We start from the raw sequence: 21,296 nt of genomic DNA, 5'->3' as shown, positions 1-21,296 counted from the left end.
CTGGTTCCCGGTGGTCACAGATATGCATGATGGAGTTCAAGCCCCCCTTTCAGGAAAACATCCTCTCTGTTCAAGTGTCCTTGAAGCTAAATCCTTATCATCTCTGACTGTCACGCAGAGCACGGTGTTGAGGATTTGCAGGAGAAAATAAAATAAAATGAAAGTTTTTGGATGTTGACCTCTGCTATTCTGGAATGAAGAATTTAGCTGCTGGAATCAACAGTTCAAAACAGCTCCAACTATCCAAATCTCAGCCATCCCACTTGTAGCGCGCGGTTAGTGGGTTATATTCCTCTCCTCCACCTGCAGGACAGCTGTGCGATGCTGCCACGTTTCTCCTCGCTGCTGGAGTGGACGCGCGAAGTGGGGGCGCACTCCTCAGCCATCAAAACCCAGCTCGTGAGATGCGCAGCTGTGACTGAGAGCAGCATCGGACACATCGCCCACCACCTCCACTCCGGCTTGGCTTTCCGTGCACAAGCTCCGATTGTTTTCACTTGAAGGACAGTTTTGTTTTTGTTTTTTTCCGGCGCATTTGCGTTTTTTTGGGCACCCGCGTCCAGCCCCCAAGAGCGGAGGCACATTGTCTGTGGCGCAGCGCGACAGTGCGGTGTCCGATTACAAACCGTGCGCCGAGGAGCCACCGGCACAGAGCGCTTCTCTGTGGGGCAGAAATAGCACACAGGAGTCCGGAGGGACGAGAGAGAGCTCAGAGGAATCTCTGCAGGGAGAGGGAGTTTTACTGAGGTCGACTTCTGGCAAGAGACGCAGCAGAACGGAGGATATATCATCTTGAGCTCATCTTTATCTTTTGTTTCTCCGTAACACTGACTCTTCTCACCGGGACAAGACAAGCAGCTTCGCTCCCTACTAGATGAACGGGAGTTGGGCACCTCACTTGGTAAGACTAAGAGTATTTTATTATAAAACGCGCACCATTTTTATTTAGATATGTACACATTCAATTTCCAAACGCGAGGTTTTTGTTTATCCCCAATATCGACTTTTACTGTTTGTCATATACTCTATTTTACGGTCATATCATAATTTAGAATAAGTTGAAACATTTTGCGGAATGGAAATGTATGCCATAATCTTGAAGGAGCCGCACAATAATCTACTAATCCAAAATCCCACAGTTAAATAATCAGTTTTACAACTTTTGCATTGTGCTTTGCCATGTCTGACCACTTGGTGGTGCTGGTAGAGTGCAACCATCACCTGTTCCCCCATCATCAGATCCTTATATTTCACAAATTCCCGTCCTCTTTCAATATCTTATGACAATTGATTAGGCTCTGGTATCTTAAGAGAAAAGTCCCAGTAGCACAAGTGTTCTGAATTCACTGCAGCAAGTGCACAAGTACAAGTGTGGAAAATCTGACTGGTCATGATTGTAAAGTAGTCCAGAAAAAAAACCCTGTGCTGAAATGTCAGTGCCTTTAAAGCCCCAATGCAAATTGGGAAATATTCATGCTCAGTTCTTAATCGTGTTCAGATTTCAGAATATGATAACAGCAGTGTTTCATCAGTGGCTGTTGTTTCAGCTTTTATATGTGACCTTTAAAGTGTAATTGCTGCTATGTTTAGTTTGAATTCTAATTGCTTTCGGTAAAATAATGACATTGTTTCGAGGAGATGAACACCATCATGTGCCCTTCAAGAGACATGCTGGATGTGTACACTTATATCCATATTTCATGCTGAATGAAAGTAACTACGTGTCAAGTTTCTTTTATTCTGCATATCTCTTTGTTGAGCTTTTCAGACCTTCCAACTCAAACAGAAGGCTTCCCACACAATGCTAGAGCCAGAGCTGAGTCCTTGAAGGTTTCTAAGGTTTGTAAAACTATGAAAAAAAAGTTATTTCACAAATAGCAGAAGAGATTCTCTTGAACTTTCTTTACATTCCAAATGAAACCAGAGTATTTCTCTTACAGAAAAGACTTTTGGACATAGCTTTTGATGCATTTGTCTGTGAGCAGGTTTAGGAAGATTAGACAATGTAAGCGCACAATGTCGAAGCTGTTTTTGTGCTGTAGGTGAAAAACGTGATTGGTGTTGTGGAGGAGATAAAATATGTGGTTCGTGTGCTCCTCAGTTACCCTGCGGCTTTGTCCTTGGCTCTTACGGGCCCCTGCAGCAGGTTTAGATGAATGCTAATCTCCAACCCCGATCGTGCAGATTGGTGTACGATTAACTGGACATAATTGGTAACTAAGTCACTTATTCGCCATTGTTTTTGCAAGCCTCAGGCAAGCACCTTTTTAGAGAACATGCAAATTCTTACTCCGATGTCGTGTCCAGAGTATAAAGCACCCAGAGCACTCTGTTCCATTTCACTGGAATTCATATGGGTCGGTGGCTGTTTTGGTCATTCAATCTTTTGGGACTTGAAAGCTGTAGTTCTGATAAACACAGCCAGCTTCTTCTGATCTTATGGCCTCACACCCATGAGGATGCTGTGGCTCATCCATGCTGTCACACTGTTCTTACCAATAGAGGAAAAAAAAAGGACCTTTATCCAGATGGTAGAATTACTTTGGACTCACAGTGTCCAGGCCTTTATTGGACGTCGGATGCCAAAATCCCCCAGGAAAATGGAGGAAAGGAGATGAAAAAGAAATACAAAACTACAGAGAAAGAGAGGGGTGAAAATGCTGAATCAAAGAATCATGGGACATGATGCCTTTTGGCAAAGGTTGCCAGTTTATATTGCAGCTGAAGTGCTGGAGAAACACTGCAAGGAGAAAAAAACACATTAGAGTTGCAACGATTGGTAGATTTCAGACCATTTTGAAGCTAAAAAAAATTCCATGCATTATCTGTTTGCAGCTTCTCTGATGTGAGACTTTGCTCCTTTTTTCAGTTTTTATAGCACTATAAACTGAATATCTGTAGTGTTTGGACTGTCAGTCAGATGGACATTTGAAAATGTCACCTTGGGCTCTTGGATAGACATAAATCATTTCATGAGAAAGTGACTTGGCAACAATTTAAAGTCAATTTTTTATCTTGAATTAGGACTGAGTAATATGAAGAAAATTCAATAAGATATATTTAACCAAATACCTTAATATCAATATTGTGACAAAACTGTAAGATTGGTTCTTTAAGAAATATTGTCACAATGAGATTTTTGCTATATAATTATTAGTTATGTCGATATAATGACTAAGTTACATCACTTTACTGTAATTTAGCTTTTTAAACCTTTAAAACCATCAGATAGGGCTGGGCAATATATCCATTTTATATCAATATCATGATGCAAGATGTATGAGATATGATATGGCCTTAGATTTTGGATATTGTAACATCCTACATGGTTTATTTTGCTGATTTTAAAGGCTAAATTACAGTAAAACTGATGCCATTTTCTGAACATGCCAGACAATTCTCGCTGTTCTATTATTTGTCTTTATCCACTTTGTTATTCTATCCAAATAACTGATGATTACTTGTAAAAAAATTTTGTTGCACAAATGCTTTGTGAAAGTGTCAAAAGTCAGCCCTACAATATTTTTGCAATATTGATGTCACGGTATTAGGCAAAGATGATTTTCTTGATTCTTGATTTCTTCTTCATCTTGCTCTGATATCACAATGTCAATATAATATCCATATATTGTCCAACCTTAGCTAGAATACCAATTCTCTGGCTCTAGCTTTGCAGATGTGAATTTTTGCTGGTTTCCTTCCTATCTTTTACAATGATAAAACAATGATATATCTTTTGGTTTTGGACTGTTGGTTAGACAAAAGTAGAAGATTAAATTTGTCAACTCTGGCTATGGGAAACTGTCATGTGAGATTAATGTACAATGGAAATAATTATTATTTGCAGCCCTAAATAACACAAACATGTGCCCTCCTGCACAGTAGAGTCATAACCCAGCGATGTGCAGCAGATACAGATGAGCCCGCCGTAATGTAAACCAGCCACACATCCCAGCGCCGAGTGAAAAGCAGCATATGATTAGCGTGATTGATATTTGCACTGTGTTGGGAATTTGCCCGAGCACTGACACAGAACACCGGCACAAACACAGCAATTAGTCCCAGCCAGGAGGATTCCATGATGAAAATGACCCTGGCGGCCTCAGCGGGCAGTGTGGTCACTATGGATACCAGTTGAATGACAAGCCCCATTGTTGTCGACCTTTGTGATTCGGCGTCCCCTCGGGGGTCGAGCCCTGTTGGGAGTGAAAGTGGAAGGCATTATCATGCACGTGTAAACCAAACGGCTATTACCCTCTGGCCCCTTGGTGCTCTTTAAGGGCCCTTTGGTTACTTATTTATCTGACACCAGCAAGATGGGGCTTGGGGATAGGTTGTCCCTGTACACACAGCATCACAAAAGATCTGACTTTATTGGCTGTGAGTTGCATGGAAGCCCTGATTGTACAGATCCTCCTCAACGGATGATTTATTGCTCTTATGCAAGTAAACTTGGAGACTCAAACAATAGCTGAAGTGGTTTGCTGCTCTTCCCCGCTGTGCTTTGTCCTCTCAACTACCACAAGCTATTTATACATCACAACCACTTTACCATTATCGCATCCTTCCCTTGTTCATGCTGCCACTTCTGATTTCAAGACTGTAGCTATTGAGGATCATTGCACATTTAAGGAGACGCTGGTTCAAAATATTTATGCAATTTTTTTTTCAGTGGGATTTTGTGCATATTTATTCCAGTAGCAGCGTTTTCAGATACTTTTCTCTCCCTACGTAACAGAGAAAGTTGCCAGGTTGCAAGTAAACAATTCAACCAGATATTTAGTGAGATGGTGCGAGGTTGCCATGGCTACTTCAAGGTTTCCTGCAGGGGATTTTAGTGCCCCGTCCCTCACAAAAGAACAGAAAATGTTGGCAAAAATGAAAGTTTATCATCCGTGGCACTTCTGTTCTCTAAAGGCCAAAGTGTCGCGACAGTTGCCATAGAGATTGTGAGGAAGCGATCAAGTGGGATGCACAATGCGACCCAGCAGCATCTGTTGTTTATCCTCACAAAAGTCTGTATGTCATAGAGATAAAACAGAGTAACATCTCTTTCCGTCAAGGTCAGCTCTGAAAGGTTTGTTGCTCGCGCTGTGGCATTATTTCAAAAACACACATTGTGAGTTTCATTTCCTGCCAGGAACATAACAATGTGATGCCACACAGCTGGAGTCAAGTGATTTGAAGTGAAAATACACTGCATGCACATACAAAGTGAGGACAAATTCCAGAAAAAGACTAGAAATGAAGTGATAGAAAGTGTAGAAACACACATACGCAGCAGTTCTCTGATGGGACAGATTCTTGTAAAGCAGGCACGAGGAAGCTGTGATAATTTCACACTGCATGCTAAACAGCCAAAACAGCAGCACTGGAGCAGGTGTAGGGAATAATTTGAGTTCACGGTGCGGTAGTGAAACAAAGGCAAGCGATATGTGATCTTGGATGCGCTATTACTTGTGCTGCTTGGATCCCAAGAATAAATGTGGTTTGAGTAAAACATCCAGTTTCATGTCCACACGTCAAAGGGAATTAGCAGCGGCAAAGCAGCCTTCACTCTCTGCCACTGTTACACTACATTAGCTCTGTCCCTCGCTCCGCTACAACCTCAAAACCCCACTCAAATAGCAGAGGAATCTGTCTTTTAACCACCAGTACAGGAAGAAGAGGGAGACTCTATTTGGGTCACGATTAAATAATCCCCAAAGCCTCTTTTTCACTGGGGATCAAGCCAAGAGGATGTTTGAAAGGTTAAACAGAGATGGATCCAAACTTCTGTGACAACAGGAGAAGCGATTATTGTAAACTTATTTAAGTTTGGAGTTTGTTGTATTACTGAGGCGAGGCAGAGTGCAGTCGAGGAGAGGAGAAGAAGTGAGAAAAGAGAGAGGTGTAATGAGTCAGGGGGGAAAAGAGGTGAAAAGAAGGATTTTAAAATGAGAGATCGAGGATGAGAGAGTGAAGAGGCTTTGCTGGTCTTTGTTTATTGACTGAATGAGCGCCACAGGGCCATTTGAAGGGTGAAATGAGTCATGAGTTGTCACCAAACACACGCAGAGAGAAACACACACTTTTTTCCCCCCTCTCTGGGCCGTCACCCAGCTGTATTTCTCTGGAAGATGAATGACTTTGAAGCATGAATGAGAGGATCATTTGATAGCAGCGCTCGGCTCGTATATTTCTCTTTTATAGGAGCTTCTTCTTTCGGGCTTCGGCTTGTACCTCTGAGGTGAGAGCAGACTGGACTGCCTCCTGCGAGACTTTGACACTCATCGCCATGTATAGTCGCGGCTACATTTGCAGCCTGTCTAAAGCAGGTGTCTAGATCTGCGCTTTCTGCGTGTTTACTCGTTTGTCAATGTTTTGCCATGTGTTTTTTATATCAGCGGGAGGTAATGTAGCTGTAAGTCTTTCGTGGGTTTGAGTTTTTTTGCCCCTCATGGGACGTGCATCGTGGCGTCTTATCTTTATAGAGCATATCATTATACGATAAGAAGCTCTTTTGATGTGATGTGTTTAGAAGTATCAGAGCTTCATCTATCGCACCGCTGCAAACAGCCAGAGAAGCTCTAATTTGATCAATGAGAGGGTATAAATGCAGAAAATCCTTTAATCTTCAGCAAATGAAAACATTTATCTCTACTTTGAAATCATTACGAAGGGCTAATCAGAGCAATATCCTCGAAAAAAAGAGAGAAATATTCAAGTTGCAAGAGGATGCTTCCCTCAGCAGATGAATGAGAAAATTACAGAGCGCGCTGCATTCTTTTTATCCGACCTTATATGAAAGTTTACGATAACATCTAAGAGATAACAGCTTGTAGTTCGGCCACGCAGGGAAAAAAATGGGAGCGGAAGAGAGATACAGAGAGAGATTTGAGGAGAGATATAAGGAGAGGAAGGGAGATGGAGGTGAAAAGATAAGAACTTAAATTTCCCAGACAAAGAGGGGCGGCGCCTGCTTTTTGAATAGAAAAAGAAAAGAAAAAAGAAAGAGGAATTATGCAGAGATGGAATCTGAGATACGAGGATTGACGAGCAGACAGGCCGGGCCGAGAAGGTTTGAAGGAAACCGTTAAATATACAAGGAGGAGTTTCTCTCAAGAGGCGCCGGTCTAGTCGGTCCCCAGATGAATCCGTCTGTTGGATTCATCTGTCAGTGCCAGGGGTCCTTAGAGAGGGATGGACAGACAGACAGGACAGGACAGGACAGGGAAGAGAAAAGTAGGCACAGGCAGAAAGAGTAGGGAAGACAGGAGAGGAGAAGGGAGAATTGACAGAAAAGAGGAAAAACATGTTGAAGAGAAAATGAAGGCGCAGTTTCCGCCAGGGATGTCTTTCTCACTTTTCTGTTTGCCTTAGAATCCGTCTCCAACCAATGTCCTCTTACTGTCAACACACGGAAATTCAAATTTTGTTGCCACCAAAGTTCTAAAGCGCCCTACCTTGGACTCAAAGCAAATATTTGGAGCTTTTTTTTGCCCTGAGTTTCACCTCTTAGCAGTCATTGAAAGTAACTGATTACGTTTCAGTTTTTAAAATACTTGTACCATACTCTAGTTTTTCCTTTCAAAGATACTTTATACTTCTATACACTGCACATCAAACAAAAATACATACTGCAGCAGTTTACAGGTTACGTTTCAGGTTCAGATATTAGATAAAAAAAACATGTCATGTCCTTTTATAAATACAAAAATGGTGCAAGAAATAAACCAGCCGTTCCCTTTTGCCTTGTGACTCCTCACAAACTGGGACTCCTTGTTATATTTCAAATGTTCCTCTAGTAGTTCTATCAGAGACATTTTCCCCTAATGCTGCATTCCCACTGCATGGTGCAGCACGTCTCTACTCAACTTGACCCAATCTTTGTTAGTTTTTCCTAAAAAAAAGGTGTAGATAGTTTCTTGTGCTTCTTTTGGTACATGTGCTGAGCCGATACTAAAAGGTAGAGTTAAAACACTGCAGACTGCTCAGACAGAATCATCGCTAGAGTTGTCAGTTGCCCAGTGTGACATCCTGTGTAAATCCCCCATTTTTAAATAGCCAAGCTACCATCAGTAGTGACCGCAATTTTTTAATTAGGTCGACCAAGATTTAAAAAAAAAAATAGCAGCCTGAAAAACTACACTACAATTGGGAAAGTGCAGACTTTGTTGCAGATAAAAGGATTCAGAGGGTGTCACATTAAAGATGATGTCATGTCAGTTTACTGTGGTGTTGATGTGGGTATCAGCTGAGAATCCTTCCTACACTGAGGGGGTACTTTCCACAGTGGAAAAGGAAATGGAGAAAAAGACCTGGTACCAAAGTGAGTCAAGTCAGCCGAGCCGAACGATGCAGTGTAAATGAGACATACGTTTCTCAGATGGTTTCATTTAGATAATTAGTGGAGGCACAAAAAAGGTTGAGTTATCCACTTTTTCCCAAAAAATGAATTAGAGAATAGTTCAAACACTGCATAGAACTTTGCATACAACTTTTTTTCTTCTTTCCTACACCATTAATCATCTCAAAACTCCTCAGATTTATCAAGGGACTCTTTGGAGGGGCCCGACTCCAAGCTTGGAAGACAACAGGACTAAAATACCAAAGTATTTATAAAGAACTTAAAAACAACTCCAATATATCAGTCACAAGGGCCACAGCATGTTTTGCTCAAAATACTCACAATATTGTACTTTTATTTAGTACAATGCTACTTTCAATTGAGTATTTTCATGTTGTACTGGTGCTTTTAGAGCTTTTTCAACACCGCTCTTCTATTGCAGGAAGTTGTTTGGGCACTACACAAGCACTTCCACTTCCTCTGCATTATTTTTTTCATGTAAAATAATAAAACAATAAGTGTAAAAATAATAGTCAAGAAAAAAAACATGTTTTTTTCCACAGGTAATATTCTCCTTAAAACTTTCTAGAACTGAACATCAGTCAAGAAAAGCAAAGTCTCAAGTTTCTAACAATGACCCAAAATGTGATTTTAAGAAGGTTCCGCAATAGAAATGCAGCAGTTTAAATAGTAGTTCATTGAAGGACTTCATTGTATATCTGAAACCAAAGCTATGCCCTTGACAGAAAGGCAAAGAAAAAAAGTGAGGAACACGTAAGAAAACACAGTCGTGTGGTCTTTCCTTCACACACACACACAAAACACCACATGTTTTTGTTTTCCAAAAACACAGCACACACTCCAGACATGAGACTCTCATGAGTCATGCCTCTCGCTGCTCTGCGTATAATGTGAATGTGTAGTCTACGCCGTTTGGTAGACACAATGCTGCCTCAGTTCTGAAGGTGAAACCACACAGAGGATGTGTGGTCTGATCTAAACCACCAGCAGTGAATAACAAACCACTTATTATTCCTCCTGAATAACATCTCATTCTTCCTTGAATAAACCATCGGGAAGAATGAGCCCTCAGTTAGAAACCTGCCTGGCTGCCTGCCAGTGGCAAACACCTTATTTTCTTGATTGCACACTTACAGTATGCTAAACTGAGTTGACTTTGACTCTTTTAAGCTCTTTGCACATGAAGAAGTGGTCATATGGAGTTAAATACTATTGTACACAAGTGGGAGTTTGGTTTCAAGGGATATTTTGTTATGGAACATTAAGTCTGTTAAAAGTCTAGCCAGGTACTGGGCCTCGGCGATAAGGATATCAGTTGCTGGAAAAGACAATGGAGTAATTCTAGAGGTATTGCCAGGAGTGTCCTTTTTTTTGCATACTTAGTGTTGGTTGGCTAATACAGTGGTGTGATTATACTGTTCATGAAATAGGAGATTGTTTCTATTCTACTGCTCTGACTCTATTGTCTTCTCCCTGAAAAGTGAGTTACGTTCAAGTGCTGCGCTGACTCTCTGCCTGCCTGCGCTTCTCCCTGCCCTGTTGGGACTTAAGTGGATTGTTTAAAGATTCTCTGGGATGTGTTTTTTCTCTGCCTGCTCTGTCTGGAATAGAAAACTCAAATACAAATAAACACCAAAGCGCCTAAAAACACACATTCCAGTGTACACACACACTCACACACACACACACACACACACACACACACACACACGTTCGGTGGTTGTGTTGCCTTAACAGAGGAGCTTTAAACTTTGCAGAATTGTAGAATGCAGACTGGGATTTGGAGGAAGAGGCGGTCAGATAGACAGAAACATGATATCAATAAATAAATTCCCAAGAATAACAGCTACAGTGAGTCAAAAATATCCCTGTGTTCAAATATGACAGCATTAAAGGGATACCTTACCGATTTCCAACCAGCTTTGTATCAAAACAGTGTGGGTAGTATGTGTAAATGAACTTTGGTAAACTTTCCTCCATCTTATCATTGCTTAGATCTCCCTCCTCCTCTGTGGCAAAACTCCACAGGATGACGCCAGTTGATGCTAAAAACGTCATCTGGTAGAGTTTCGCTGGCTCTACTGGGCTGTTGAAAGATTTTAATTTTCATTGTAAATGCATATCGATTCCAACTATCTGTTATCAGTCTCATTAACTCTGGTATAATCTGTATCGGTTTTGGCCCTGAAAAAAACAATATTGGTCGACCCCGAGAATATACTTCAAGATTACATCACTACGTTGTTTCTGTGGTCATGAAGAACCAATTTTTAAAAGTACTTGCATCTTTCTATGCCATAGACACTCTTTCATTAAAAGGCCACCTTTCCAGCAGTAAAACACTTTTTAATGTTTCACATGCAGCTCTGCTCTCAGGTGCATGTGTCAGGCCTCTGGGGGTCAGCAGGGTGACTGAGAGGAACGGATCTAGTTTCACTTTCTCAGAGATGAGGCTGCCCTCATTGGCTGACCTCAGCCTGACCAGACATGACCCCCAAATTCACTGCGGCTGCCCTTTCACAAGAGCTACAGGTGTGCAAGAAAGGTGCAGGAAAGCACTCGACTGGAGACAGAAAGAAGAAAGGACTATTCCATTTTTTGCTTAATGAGGATATGCCGAGATCAGCTTACTCAAATCAGTTTAAATGAAGGATAAAATGGATTTTGTTGCAGGAAACCTTTGCAGTTGTTTTTCACTCAAGTTGTTGCAGAACTCTTTAGACAGGCGCAGCGAGGGAGGAACTCCTACGCAGCGGATAAATTTCCCCTGGACTTGCCCTACCACAACACTTTGTTGCAGTGCTCTTGTTGTCATTAAAAATAGACCTCTGCCCTTCCGAAGCAAGGGCCCCGTAGCATCCTGATCTATTTTGTGCTCCACGCTGTTCCCCAAAGGCTTTCTGGGTAGAAAAGTACTCCCTTCTCTGCAGCAGTTAAGGGCAAAAGGGGATTCTTTCCTGCAGGGTCGACGTCTTTTTATTGACTTAAGAAAAAGCACACAAAAAGGAGTTGTATTTCACACTGTGAAGAGGAAACTGTTGCTAGAGACCATCAAGCAGCTGATACTCGGGAGGTAATTGTGCGAGTAAAGATTTTTGCTTGTTTTATATGCCTCTGTTGGTGTTACTAAAAAACCTAAAATTTGTAGCTGGTGATCCACAAACCATCCAAAATATTTTTTTCCTTCAACCCCCGTCGCAGCTTCCACCCACCCTCTCACTCTGTATAGCATAATATTAGCACAATACTTCATTTATCCCCTGAGGGACGTAATCTTTTTGGCTCACCCTCCCCCTTATAGGGGAAGGTCAGAGTGCAGGGGCAGCTGGATCTGCGAGGGATGCAGTAACTTACTCAAGGACTCTAAAAAACCCTCGTGTTTAGTTTTACGGTCAGTGTTGTGTCCTAATAGGCATGAAACAACAGTGGTTTCGGCTTCCTGGAACTGTTTCAGTCCCACAGGCGGTGGCAGGTCTCTCTGCTACACACAGTGAGACATGTCATTGTCCTCAATGCTTCACACCCACTCTGCCTCCCTCTGGGCCCCATATATCATAATTAACCCTTTTCTGCTTCTTCATAGTCTAAAAAAGAATATTTTTCAAGTAATTGCATACGAGCACATGTGTGATTTCTCACACTCTTAGATGTTCAGAGTTCATCAATTCAAGCTGAGGCAATTATAGTAATTGGCAGGTTACAGTCACTCTGTCTCATCTTTGATTCTCACTCTAAAGCGCTTCTCATCCTCTTTCACAGTTTGGATCGCTGACACTAAGACTTCTCCCTGAACTAGTCGCTTTTCAGGAGCAGCAAAGGACTTTTAGGTGTTGGTGAAATTATATAAAAAGCAGAAAAGCGAAAAAAAATGTTCCTACCACAAATGATCTTGATCAATCATTATATTTAGCCGCAGAGCATGAGGAGGGAACGGATGTTAATTGTAGTGTATGGTCGCATGATTTAAAGCTTTTGTTGTGTAGCAGTGGTAGTACCTAAAAGAAACAATTACACAAATCACGCCGTTACTTCTGCCTCAGCGGCCGGACTGCAATTTAACCACATGTCTGATTCTGCGTCTGCCCCCACACACTCTGCCACTCAAAATTACCTGTTTCTCCCCTCTCTTCTCTCTCTTTGCAAGCATCTTTCACACACTCTCCGCATACGGAGGAATGCGACATGACGGGTTGATTAATGCAGATCATCCAGCTGAATCATTCCCCTGAGAACAGAACGCTTTCACACATATTAGATACATATTTCTACAACTGCAACAACGCTCACACAGGAAACAATATATTCTTGAGATGGATATGCAGCAATGGCAGGATAACAAAAGGTTGACTGGGTCAAAGATGGACGTCCATGGCGAGTTGGGATGTTAAGAAGTAGTAGAGATGGAGTTGAGCGCACCTGGAGGCCACATGTGCGTCACCCTGTCTGCCCCACACCCGGCTTGGAAAACTCCATTGTCATCATTATAGCAAAGGGTGGAGGGGATCATTAAGTCATTATTTATGTGCTTTCTGCTGTTTTATCACCTCCAGACACAGTCTCACTATGCAGACACCCACACTCACAGCCCCAGAAGAATAACATAATTGTATGAGGCAGCCAGGGGGTCCTGTCTAATAGAAAAAATGCAGGCATTAACAGTCTGAGCCAGCTGCAGAAACGACTAACCCAACTTTTTTTTGTCTCCTGTTAGGCTCGTTTACACCTAGTGTTGTTTATGTTTATTTATGCTCCCACAATGGACCTCAACTTCCAGATTTTCTCCAGGTTTAGGCATGAGGTAGCAGAGTTTTTACAGGCAATTTCCTCTTTACAATACCAGTAGTTGCTTGATGAAGCCAGATAAAAAAAAAAAAAAAACCCAGAGCACTTTAAACTCCCTCTCACACAATTTTGGCTTCTTTCCGGCATATAAAAGCAGCAAGGTTTGTTAAAAGTATTTTTTATGTGTGAACTGGTTTGTTTCAGTCTGCCTTTTCTTGTTAGAGGGTGAGTTTGAATCAATTTTCACCTGTTTTGTCATCATTTCACACAGTGATGGACAATTACAGTTGTATGATTGCAGTTTACATAAAACAACAACAAAAAAAGCATAGCGTGTTGGTCAAAACAGAGACATATGGGATAGAGTCGGGCTAAAACAAATAAAAGACATGGGGCATTGCAATAGAATTAGATGTTAAACAGACCTGCCCTGTGTTGCACCTGGAGCTGTGGCTCCTGTGAAAGGCCATGTAGAGTCAGCTCTCTGAATACCGCAGTCCCCGGTGTTTCCCCTCCCTTTACTTTGAAAGGGGGGGACTGTTGCTTTTCCAGCTGTGCCTGTCCACCTCAGCCTGAATCTGTTCCCCTGTTGTTTTCATGTCCTGATTCAATTACCTCTGTGGGACCACTTTCCTGACACATGACATACACTCACCGGCCTTGAGATGTAAGGAATTGCAGTTTTATGGCCATGGTAGGATTATGAGACAATGGGCACCTGGGCACAGACATACAAAAGGCCCCACCACCTCTCCTACATAAGAGCAAGACATGCAAATTTTGTGCTGGTTTGGCATCTTTTTGTTTTAGTTTTGTATCTTTGTCAGCATTTTTGTGGTTTCGTTTCTCTTTGTGGTAATTTTGTGTGTCCTTGTAGTTGTTGTGTGTCTTTTGGTTCCATTTTGTGTCTGTTACGGGTAAATTTGTATCCTTTGTTTTTTTGTTGTTTTTTTTTATTGCAGTTGGTCTGTGCCTCTTTGTAGTTCCTTTGCATCTCCTTGTTGTCATTTTATGTCTATTTGAAGTTGTTTATGTCTCTATGGAGTTCCCTTGAATGTCTTTGTTGTCAATTTGTGCCTCTTCAGGTCAGTTTGTGTGTCTTGAGGTATATTCGTGTCTTTTTTAGGCATTTTATGACTCCTTTTGGTTCTTGTGCATGTGTCATGTCTGTGTTCATTTTATGTCTCTTTGAAGTCATTTTGTGCCTCTTTGTAGTTCCTTTGGATTTCTTTATAATCATTTTATATCAATTTAACTGTGTCTTTTTGAAGTTTTTTGCATACCTCTGTGGTCATTTTATGTCTCTTTGGAGTTGTTTTGTGCATCTTTGTTCCTTTGCATCTCTCTGTAGTCATTTGGTGCCAATTTATATCTCTTTGAGGTTTATTTGTAGCTTTTTTGGTTGTTTTGTGTCTCTTTGTAGTTCATTTTTATCTCTATGTGGTCATTTTGAGTTTCCTACTGGACAATACATGTTAATTTAAGTGATGTTTTGCAGGTGAAGGTCAGGGGACCCTGACACTTTGGGCCCCCTATACCTCTGCCCCGGTGGCCCCATTCAGTAATCCATCAATATTTATGGCATGCGTTATTCATGAAGACCCTGGCCACTCTTCATAGCAAAGCTGCACTCTCCAACCTCCTTCCTCTGAAGTGCCTCTAAACTCCTCAGCCTTTTTCTGTCTTTCCATCTTCTATTAATCCTCTCCATTCTCCTCCTTACTCACCGCTCCTTTTGTTCCTGCCTAACCTCTTTAACACCCCTCTCCTTTTTCCTCCAACCTCCTCTATCCAAGACTGTCCCTTAATTTCATCTCATCCAACCTCTTACTCTTCATCCTCTACTGCATCTCCTCCATCCTTTGTTCCTCTATTCCTCTCATTATTACCGGCCTCCCACCAGTAATCTACCTCAAGTGACCCTAAATGGCTTTCTCGCCACCTTCCTCTCCAGTCTTTTGCACCTCTCTTCACGTTTTGAAGAGCGGGTCAGTGGCAGTCTGAAAGCCATTACTCCACCATGTTTTGGTCCCAGAAAGCTTTGCAGCAGCCCGGTGCCTGCAAGAATATGTGTGTGTGTGTGTGCATATATATATATATATATATATATACATGGACATGTGTGTGTGTGTGTGCATATATATATATATATATATATATATATATATATATATATATATATATATATATATATATATATATATATATATATATATATATATGCATTTTTACTTGAACAAAACTAATACATGCAGCAAATATATGCAGGTATCCAGACAAACTCACTGGAGTGTTCAGCCGGAGCATGAATCACAGCACAGTTATAACGTGTCGTCACGCACGTACACACTTAAATTTGTTCTGGCTGTGTCCACCGACTGCACGCAGTGGAACAATGCAAGCCAGTGTGACCATGTGATAATGCACGTTAGGATTTTCTGACAGAAACTAATAACAGGACAGAAAGTGAGAAGAACTCAAAATTTCCATCAGCCTGCTAATATTTCAATACAAGAATAACTTTATTTTGACTTTTTACAATTGGGAATATGGCAGAGATTAAAGTATTATAGGAGGGTAATCACAGAAAGCAGAATATCTGTATTTAATACTTCTAAATTGCTGCTAATCTGCAACTCATGTTGACACAATAAGAGGGATTTTTCTTAGATTCAGATGCATTAAGAAAAAGAAAAACAGGAATTAGGCCTTAAAGATGCAAAAATGTTCAATTATAATGGCTCTAGTCGGGAAATTGTCGCCATATTGTAATCAAATGAGCTTAAGAATAAATGTTTGTCATTTTGTCTAAGATGAAAAAGAGAAGTAAAGTAGTCAAATCCAAATTATCCCAAAACCCTACTGAGAAATCCTCACAGTCAAGCTATTATCCCTCTGTGGAGTTTCTACACAGAGAAGGGTGTTATAGGTAACTATAGGTCACACACCTCCAAAATCTCAACACACAGTGCAGACCTACGTGTCAAGCAAGCTGATTAGTTGATCCAACTTTCTGACTTTGTTTTTCTTTTTGCTATTTTGGCATATTGTCCTATGGCATACATTGATTAGTCAGTTAATTGGTATGTCCATATAATGTCAGAAAATGTTAAAAATTCCCATTAGAATTTCAAGGCACCCATTGTTATGTCTTGTAATTCCTTATTTTATTGACCATCAGATGCAAAAGATAGTTAAAAGTAACAGCAGTGAGTCCTCTCACTTTAAGGGATGTGACATAACATGAGATGCTTATCTATAGTCAGCGTATTCCTACATCAGACCGCAGTGGGCAAACATCCAGTTTGTAGAAGCAGACAGGAGAATAGCCATGTTGAAAGGCGCAGAGGCAAAATTAATTTTGGTCACCTAAAAAAGGGCCATCACCAGAGTTCATTGATAAAAACACTAATTTTACCTCACAGAACATGGGACTGGCTGTTAGTGTTTTTGCGTTACTGTATGACTTTGGTGAATCCAAACTAATCCTTTTAAACAGCAGCTCCTGCTGTCTATGAGGTAAAATTATTATTTTTGTCACTGGAGTCTAGTGGTTTTGAAAGAAGCATTGTTAAGTTCCAGTTCAGTTTCCATCTGAAAGATCTGTCTGATGGCAGCTTAAAGCTGTGAAAATATTCTGAATGCAGTGTGTACATAAATTGATGTGGATTTTATTAGCTTGTCTCTTTTTAGGTAGGTAAAATATGTTTTGCTGCCCCCGTCTACAACACTAGATTGCTTAGTTTCCATGGCAGCACTCCTGTTTACTTCTCCAAACTAGGGACATGCCAAACACCATCAACTGTAGGTAATACATTGACTATAGATTACCTTGCTTCAAAGAAATTAGAGATAACACTTTAAAACATCAAAGTCACCAGCAGCTCCTATGTTCAGCAAGGTATAATTATTACTTTTGTCCATGGATTGTGGCAGCTTTGAAGAGAGGATATAACGGCTTTCGTTTCCCATCAGAAAGGGCTGACTGATGGGAAGGATGGAAAGGTAAAACTGGGAAAATATAAATGTTGTGTAAACCTTAAGTGATAATGATTTTTTAATAATAAGTAAAAATAATTAGAAAATACAATTTTGTTGCCGTCCCCATCTAGAGCAGAACATAGCTTAGCTTCTGTTGTGGTATTTATGTCTGTTTTTCCAAACAACCCCACTTCAAAAAAATCTAAATTATTTTCTGTTTAATTACCTTCATGATGCTGGAATCAGAGACTGTTTGGCATTTTGAAATGATTAATCGTTATCCAAATAGTTGCACAGACTATCCAATTAATGGTTTCAGCTCAACAAAACATGCAAACACTTTCCTCGGGGTTTATATACGTTACTGCAAACATGGAAGACACACAAATATCACATTTTATGGCACATACCACATTCACACATGGAGGAAGAGGCATGTAAATACCAATAAATAGAATCGCATAAGCAGCTGTTCACACTGTTATGATACAACACAAAAATAAATACGAGGAGGCACAGATACAAAATCGTACTCACAGAGGAACAAGTAAACTGATACAAGTGGGTCACGCATACTCACACTAACAAAGAGGTATTTCAGCAGTAAGAGATACATTTGGGTCAGGTAGACAGCTTTGCATACACATATTCTGCAGACACATACTTTAAAATGGTGAAGAAAACACACACACAGGGGCAGGAACATCTGTTTTTGGCCTACAATCAAGCCCAGATGGACCCCAGGGCTGGTGCGTCAACACCAGTAGAGACCACACATTATATCCACCTAGTATTCTTTGGGACTGACTCCTGGGGATTTAGAGCAGTGGAGGGGTATTAACCAGAACCACAACCTGTAATTGTTATCATAATGGCACAGGAAGGTATTTCCAAATTAATACATGGGATAGTTTCTGGGAAATAGTGGGTCAGTCGACCAAAATCAAACGAGTTGGCATCTTATGTGGCTGTTCAGTGTTGTAATGTGTGTACGCTGCATGAATATGCATTGCATTTTTTTTTTTTTTTATCTTTGCAGCAATATGAGGCCGAACCTAAACATAGAAAGTGAATTAATATATTGGAGTTAAAAGTGGTGATATTCAGCTTTGATGTTGAGCCATCAAAGGCGTCATGAAACTGGGTTCAGAGGGGCAGCGTTGCACTGTGCTGTATATTTAGCCGTGAGCTTAAATTAGACCTGTCACAGCTATAGACACATGCCATACGGGCTTGTGTGTCTCTTCATCTCGGGGAGGTTGATGCTGTTGCTGCTGATTAGATGGTATTGTTTTTGCTCTTGGGTGGAGTTGTGGCGGCATGTATGTTTTTAAAAAGAAAGACGAAAGAAGGACTGTGTGCGTGTGTGTGTGTGTGTGTGTGTGTGTGTGTGTGTGTGTGTGTGTGTGTCTGTCCCTTTTGTGTGCTAATGTGTATGTTCCTGTCAGCTTGCCCTTGCGCGAGCCTTCACTTCAGTGAAGAGAGGGCACAAAGCACCTGGCCCATACCTGCCTAATCAAGTTAGCAGAAGAGCCTGCAGCAATGAAGGCTCGGAGAGTTAATACTGGCCCAAATAGAGACTACAGAGTCTCACTTTTATCCCGGAAACCTTGGAGTTTCCCCCACAAAACTCATTAAACACCAACATGAAGCCTGAAGCCACACACACACACACACACACACACACACACACACACACACACACACACACACACGCACACACACACACACACACACACACCTCTGCTCTCTTACTGTATACCTGCTGACACACGCATTCTTATAACAATTATAGACCTTGCACCACCCTCCTAGCGAGACGGAGGGCTGAGTTTTTGATAATTCTATCTCTGTAGTTTCTACCCAGACGAAAGAATGTTAAAGATACACTGCATCTGTGATATGTGGCAATTTACAACTTTATACATGCGTTTGATATGTGATTTGTCCCGACAGATATCGTTGCGAGCGCACACTCACGCTCGCTCTTTTTATTGGACTCGCAGACAGACAGACAGGATGTGTTTTCTCACTCTTTGTAGCTTCTAATCCCTGTCGCTCTTTCGGTTTTTCTGAAGGAAGTGATGACACATTATCAAAGTGATTTCTGTTTGTTACATGGCTCATTTGGGTCAATTAGAGGGAACTTGCTTTGTGTTGCCAGTGTTTCGGGGGGCAACAGTGGCACCGTACCCCAAAGACGTGCAATTAGCTGTCTGTGACTGTGACATTCCTCAAATATTCACAAATGTTTGTCGTATGGAGCCTTTAACAGGATGTGTTTGTCGCTACAAGGCAGTTTTGACATGAGCTGAGACGAGCATTGTTGTTTTGAAGACTCCCTGTGTGTGGGTGTGTGTTTGTGGTGTGTATGCAAGTTGTTGTACAACTGTGCAAACGCACTTTATAATATCAGTCACAGTCACTCCTTGGCTTTTCACTGTGACATTATGTTTGCATTCTGCAAAGTAACCACTGTCATAAATGGCTTTAAGGTGCGATGTATAGTATTTAGGGGCATCTGTTGTCAGAAATTGTATATAATATTCATATTTATGTTCTCATTAATCTTTAACCACCTGAAAATAAGAATCGTTTTATTCTTGCTACCTAAGAATGAGCGATTATATCTACATATGGAGCAGATTTGGACATGTTGTTTTAAAAGTAACCCACAATGGACAAACCAAACTATGTAGTTTTTAGCTACTGGAGGGCTTCAATGGCTGGAGGGCTGCAGATCTGCACTAGGAGAGAATAAGATAGAGCCCTCATATAAAAAAAAAAAAAAAGTATTTAGCTTCGAGATACCTGTGCAGGCTAGTGAAGCTTCTAGGCAGTGCATAGACTGTATAAATAATGGACATAGCTACCATGACGTTACCCATTGGTTCGTAAACTCACATTCTGAAGCCTCGAGTTTGACATTTTGGCTGTTGTCATCTTGGAGCCAGAAGTGAGCATAACTGGGGAAGACATTGGAGCAGTGGAGGAGCTAAGTTCGTATGCATGCATTACTTTGGGCCTTAACTTAAATGTTAACAGGTAAATAAAAAAAAAGCTCTACAGTTGCCATAAATATTGAAATTAACTATAAAGCATAAAAGATTTTTTTGTAGCAGGCTGTAAACATGTTTATTTCTGCTGTAAAGTTGGGCATTTTAACAAGTGGCCATTTGAGGAACTGCAGTTTATTGCACTTTCACATTGGGCTCATTTTTCAGCCAAGAGGTTGCTGCTCTATTATAATAGACGTGCCCTGCTGTGGGCATGCTTTAACTTTCGTCACCAAAGTCTGTTGTTTATCAGATGTAAAACCAGCCTCTATTTACTGAGCCTGAATCTAATGTTACCTTGTCCATATGGTGTTTCAAAATGACTTTCTAACAACATTACATTGAAACATACAGCTGACTCACTGGTCCTATTGTTGCAGTTTCATCGGAAAGGCTTACTGCTATGTTCACATTAAAATGCATTCATTGTAAAGCACAAGGAAGATTTAGTATCACATTTAGTGTTTATTATGTAAAAATTGCAGAGCCCAAAGCTATATTTAATATGGATCTGTCATGTGTGTTTGATACCTGATCTTCTTCACGTGGTCAGACAATTACCACTTGTGTGCCACAGTGTGTGTATGTGTGCGTGTGTGTGATTATTTATGCCCAGCTGCGACCTAAACTTTGGCTGCTTTACATTCCCCCGCCCCTCTGTCCATCTAATGCGGCATGTTGATGATTTAGCAGCACACCGGCGGAGTGGATTAACAGTGCAGTTCACGCTTTCTGTCTGAAGTTTCATGCTTTTAAAGGAGGGCAGAGTGTCATTGATCAGAGAAAGAGACAGTGTGGAAACATTATAGTGAGACCTGATTAGTAAGGGTGTAGCGTGACGCGCCGGGGGATCAGCATCAATAATGTCACCCGCAGAAAATCTGCCTCAGCCTCAGTTTTCTGTTTCCCTCAGAAGTTTGATGTCTCATCTCCTGTCCTTGTCTATAAAGTGTGGCAGTTTCTAAAATGCAACACCCCCCACCTCCACGCTGTTATGACAGTGTGTCACATAATAGGAACGTTATGGATTCCTGTGTAAATGCTGCAAAGAGAAATTTAAATCTAACACTGAAGTTAATAGTTCACCTTTGGTTTCGTTAACATATGCTGCCATTTTCGATATCACC

At 41.1% G+C, this 21,296-nt stretch overlaps 1 protein-coding gene across 3 annotated transcripts in view; it reads left to right on the top strand.

Annotated features, from left to right (window-relative positions):
- Nucleotides 1-401: 401 nt before the first annotated feature.
- Nucleotides 402-21,296, top strand: part of sema5a (sema domain, seven thrombospondin repeats (type 1 and type 1-like), transmembrane domain (TM) and short cytoplasmic domain, (semaphorin) 5A) — a 146,606-nt gene continuing 125,711 nt past the window's right edge. For all 3 annotated transcript variants that reach the window (XR_006107011.1, XM_042510744.1, XM_042510742.1), the window contains exon 1: nt 402-901. The gene's annotated coding sequence lies outside the window, so the exon portion shown is untranslated. The remainder of the gene's footprint in view (nt 902-21,296) is intronic.

Source organism: Plectropomus leopardus, chromosome 21, assembly GCF_008729295.1.
Source record: "Plectropomus leopardus isolate mb chromosome 21, YSFRI_Pleo_2.0, whole genome shotgun sequence".
NCBI classification, from domain to species: domain Eukaryota; kingdom Metazoa; phylum Chordata; class Actinopteri; order Perciformes; family Serranidae; genus Plectropomus; species Plectropomus leopardus.
The sequence above is the reverse complement of the archived record's forward strand: the minus strand, read 5'-3'. Positions and strand labels throughout refer to the sequence as shown.